At 42.4% G+C, this 5,532-nt stretch overlaps 1 protein-coding gene across 1 annotated transcript in view; it reads right to left on the reverse strand.

The window, feature by feature from the left end:
• The window catches only part of ETV7 (ETS variant transcription factor 7), a 741,840-nt gene that overhangs the window by 445,126 nt on the left and 291,182 nt on the right, over window positions 1-5,532 (reverse strand). The window lies entirely within an intron of this gene.

Below are 5,532 nucleotides of genomic sequence, written 5' to 3' on the forward strand. Positions count from 1 at the left end.
TTTTCAATAACAAACATAAAACAAATAGTATATAACAGGAAAATTTATACAATACAGAGTAAAAATGTGTGTGTGGCAAAGAAATATGTACATAAAGCAAAGCAGTCGATCTTTATAAGCTTTTTGTAACCAAATAACTTGATACACCGTAGGAGTGGGGTGACGTGGTTGTGTTCAAATTTATTTGTATAGGAAATAAAGGAAAACCAAATTGGAAAAAGTCATACTTTGTCCTCTGTCTTCTTTTAGTTTCTTTTCCAATATGGCTGTTTGCCATACTGGAAGTCAAGAAGTCAAGTACCAGAAGTCAAGATTATTCAAACTATTCAAATAGTTTGAATATTCACAGATTATTCCAAAAGTGGCCAAAAAAGATAGATGATTTGTTCCTGTTTTTAATATTAGGGTTCTCATTTGAAAAAAGGTCATGTAGGCTGCATTTAGGTTTCTTCATTGTCCTATCCAAAGGCTTTGGCAGTGCTGCCTGGCAGTAGGTCCTGGTGGAGCCTAGACTTGGTGGGAAGCCTTAAGGCTCTCCTAAGCTCAACACAGAAAACCACATCCATGGACTACAAAGATCGTATTAGCACTGCATTGGACCTCATCAGCCATGACATTAAAGTGGAACATTTTATCCTCAAAGTGAGAGCTCTACCCTTAGAGTTAGGCCATACTACAGTGGTGGAACACATGCTTCATACAAACAGGATCCCAAGCTCAAAAGCAGGCTAGTTGGCGATAAACACTGATTCTACTAAAATTTTGCAGAATTGAGCCAGCAGTTTGAGGAGAAACATTTCAGTGAATTTAGCAGCCCTACCTAACTGTGAAACATCCTGGGGAATTGAGCAGCTCTACTGAATTATAGCGGGTAGGGACGCGGATGGTGCTGTGGGTAAAACCTCAGCGCCTAGGACTTACCGATCACATGGTCAGCGGTTCGAATCCCCGTGGCAGGATGAGCTCCCGTCGTTCAGTCCCAGCTCCTGCCCACCTAGCAGTTCGAAAGCACCCTTAAGTGCAAGTAGATAAATAGATACCGCTTTATAGCGGGAAGGTAAACGGTGTTCCATGTGCTGCGCTGGCTCGCCAGATGCAGCTTGTCACACTGGCCATGTGACCCAGAAGTGTCTGCGGACAGCGCTGGCTCCCGGCCCCTAGAGTGAGATGAGCGCACAACCCTAGAGTCTGTCAAGACTGGCCCGTACGGGCAGGGGTACCTTTACCTTTGCATTTACTGAATTATAGCAATGATTGAAGTGGTTTTGTCACTCACACCCAAGAAAAAAAGAGGGAAAGTCAGACAGAACATGTTGACTTAGGTGAACAATTTCTACTTGCTTCTTGTCATTTCAAGGCAGGCCTTGGACCAGTGATATTTGGCAGTAAAACAGATGTAGACCCCTTGGGTTTGGCCATGGCTAACTGGCATGCAAATATAAATCTGGATTAAATAAAATTGATTAAATGAATCCCCGTCGCAGTGCATTGTGACTTAGGCTGCTCTGTGCAGTAAAATGAAGGAATAGAATGCTGTGGTTGAAGAACAGACTGCGGTACTTCAGCTTCTAGGTAGGAGATTACATTTTTAAATGTTTCTTTAAATCAGTTACTCCCTTTAAGTAGTAAGCAAGCAAAAGGCTACACTAGAACACTTCTCCCTCATATGCTAGTTTGCTATCTGTAGGGATTTTTTTTGAAAACTTAGGAAAGCTTTCAAGAAGGGTATCCCCAATCTAACATTTGAAGAGATACTGTCTGTTCTGCCATCTCAGTCTGATGCATGTGGTAACATCAGAAAATATGTATTAATGTCACCTGGAGTCCTCATCATTCCTTTTCTTTCCAATATTTAGTCTATGAGCGATGCTGTTTATGCAGCCAAATTGCCGCTGCCACCACCCCAAGCAGCAGAGTGGGTCTTTAGAATCATTTAAACCAAGCAAAAACCTTGCTCTCCCTCCCTCTGTAGCCTGAGGTAAAGTTATTCAAAGGGAGTTCTCCAGATCCACATAACATAAATGTTTAAAAAGTAATTCATAAGCAAAACATTAAAGGTAAGGACTGAGGAGTCAGATCAGAAATGACATCTGGATATGAGCAGGGTTCCTCGGGCTATGCAGAGGGGAAGACACGGGTTGGGTTTGATATATTTCCCAGCAAACGAACAAGGCATCCTAGTTCAAAGAACTGTTTAATCTGTCCCTGTGTTCCCAGAGCCTGGCTTATATATGACCTCTCCCTCCCACCACAGAATACTTTTCTTCCCCATCATGCAAAACTCAATTTGCTTCTGCCACATGAATCACTTTGTGTAGTGCTAATTATTAGCAGTGATCCGTGTGTTATGATAACATCTGGGAGTCCCAAAACACAATGTGGACTTAATAAAAAGGCAGAATATATGTGAAGAATATTTAGTTCAAAGAACTGAAGGCTAGTAGAGCGCTACCCAGGGAAACTAACCGGAAGGGGGTGTAACTGGCAATGAAGACCAGGACTGTGGAATTCTGCTCCAGCAATTTGTTCTCTTGTTCATCCATGCATCCTAGGCTGGATGCAACATCTTTCTTTAATAGACTCTTGACTGCAGCACCCAACTGAAACTCGGATTTAAATTGAGTCCAATCTCTCTCTGGGCTCATCCACACTTCCTCCTGTCCTGTGCCTCATATGCATGGATCTGGACAGTTTTCTCTTTGTCCCACCACTTTCCCTGAGAAAATGAACTCTTTATTGCTGAATTGGAGACAGGGCTGGCCCACCCATGTGGCAAGGTGAGGCAACCACCTCAGGTGGCAGGATCCAGAGGAGCAGCAAATCCCAATGTAGATCTTTACCCCCCCCCCACACACACACACTTGTTCCTGATGTAGAACTTCACTCACCCCTTCTTCCCTAATGGGGAGTGGGTCACCATTTTGTGGTTTGCCTCAGGTGCCAAAATGTCTTGGACCAGCCCTGATCAGAGCAAATATCAATCTGCAGAAAACTCAGCTAATGTTTGCTCCGATTCAACATTAAGGAGGGGATTTTCGGGGGGGGGGGGGAAGTGGTGGTACAAGCAGAAGCGTGGATGAGCTCTCTGTCTCTCTCAATACTTGTGATACACCAGGATTATATATCTATAGTCCTACCTTTCTATCATCGCAACAGTAGCAACAAAATCTGAGGCCAAAATTTCTATTGAAATCACTCCATTAAATCCGGATATTTTTGCTTCTCAAAGTTTTTATGTAGTATTCTATTACTAATTATTGGACTAAGAGCCCTCAACTATTTGAAATGTGTTCACTGGAGACTGAGAAGGAATAAGAAATATCCACGCCATACATTTAAAGCACATGGTTTCCTCCAAATAAGCATGGGAGCTGTAGATTACCCTCATGGAGCTACAATTCCCAGGATTCTATGAGGGAAACAATGTGCTTTAATGTTGCAGATGTGACCTTACATTGTTTTGCATTCCTCAGGCTACCTCTAAAAACCATTTTACTATCCTGTTGTAGGATCAGTCAAAGTTGTGAAGAAGTATGATGTTTTCCCCATCCTTTCAATGTGTGTTTATGGGTAAAATGGATGTGCTAATTCACTTTAGTGACAGAAAGTGCAGCATTTAGAGGGTGCTAATTCAACTACATGAGTGTGATAATGTGAAGTCTGGTTTTTGTTTTTACTTTGGACTTGTTTGTTAAAGGTAGGTTTTGAGCACCACCAAACTTGTGGGCAGTATCCACCATTTGCAGCCACCTGGAATGCACAGAATGTTCTTGAAAGCCATTCCTGGCTGGAAGAGTGGTAGGGAGGACAAGTATCAGGATTCAAGTTTGCAATGACTCCTGAATTTGGAATCTGAGGGGTGTCAGGCAGATTCAATCTGCGTGCCAGCACCAGCTCTGTCCAAAGAAGAAAAGTTCAGGGTAACCAGCAAGACAAGCAGAGAAGACTCTTGAAAGGCAATGGGCCACAGCAAGTCATCTGACAAGGCCTGACCCTTATAAAAGCATGCAGATCACACTTGCTGTCTGGTGTAAGCTACTGCTTTCATTCAACTTGCTACTACACACTACACTTCTGTGGCTGCAGCAAGGAAGGGAAGTTCTGGGAGATGCCAACTGTGAAACTGAGCAAGAACCTTCATTCTGACTGTGCCATTTTAATCAAGCCTATCCATCCATCTGCCTAACATGGTACCAGCAACTTTCAGCAGTTATTACATTAACCAGCTCTGAGCTGCATCAGATGCTTCGCTTTTCCCCCAAAGGCAAGCTGTTCTAGGTAACAATGACAGTCTATTTCTTCTCCAAACCTTTATTAGGCATTACAAATAAAGGCCATCATAAAATACCCATATATAAAATTTTAAAATATATACAAATAAACAGCCATGTAAAAATATGTAATAGCGAGGATTTTCATTGGTGTTTCTTCTCGCTAAATAGTGTCATTCACCACTCTAAGAGATACTATTGATAAAAACTCAGCCACCCTTGCAGTTACTTCTGGGTTAATGTAAGACAGATAGACTCATGTATTTTCATTGTGCCGTAATCTTAGACTACCCAGAAAAGGTGATGCCATGTGTTTGCGTAGCTGGATATACAATGGACAGTAGAAGAGAATATGTTTTACTGTGTCCAGCACATTCAAAAAAATCTGCAATGTCTATCGTTTCTGGGGATGTTTAAATATCTGCCCTTGACAAAAGCTATGGGGTAACATAAAGGCCCTGCATTGGACTGGAATTATTCATTTTGCAATTTAAGTGACCTTGTTATCTGTTGGATTTAAACCATAAAACTTGGGGGAGCAAATTTTATTTACAGCTGACTCAGTGTTTCGTTTTTCCATGTCCCTTAATCTGGTTCGAATATTACGATAAATATATTGCTCACTTGAATTATAGAAGAGTTCCAGGTAACAATGACAGTCGGTGGAGGACCTGGGGGTCATTATGTTTGACCATAATGCCCATGTCTTTATGTTATTTCATACACATGAGCTGTGCACATGTTAAGAAGCTGTGGCAAATGCCAACTACATACGAGCACATGTATATGGCGATCTGCATGCAGTGTTCATTTTGTCACAAAGATCAGTGCTTCTCAAGCTGTCTGATGTCCTAGACTGGCAATGCCCCCCCCCCAAAAAAAAAAAATGTGCCAGGGACAAGTATCATATTTGGTCCCTGAAGTGTCCCACCCAACTTGGGCTGTGGTGCAGTTGCCATGGACCAGCAGCCAATGGCTCACAGACTGGCAACAGTCCATGGACAACCACTTTGAGTATCACTGACTTAGACAGAGCAGTGTCCTTTGTAGGAAATGCAAAATATTAAAAGCAGCCCACAGTCACAGGTTTTTCCCTATCAATGTCACAAGTGTTTTTCTTCCTTCTCCTTGTCGCCATTTAACCCCCTCCAAGCCCAGTTGCGTCAGCTGTCGGCTGCACATAACAGATGCTTGTCAAGAATTTCCAAGAAGATCAGGTGACACCTTGTGTTCCAATTCGCTTCCCTCCCTTACAGCCCAA

Source organism: Podarcis gaigeae (genome assembly GCF_964106915.1).
Source record: "Podarcis gaigeae genome assembly, chromosome: 6".
Classification (NCBI taxonomy): Eukaryota; Metazoa; Chordata; class Lepidosauria; order Squamata; family Lacertidae; genus Podarcis; species Podarcis gaigeae.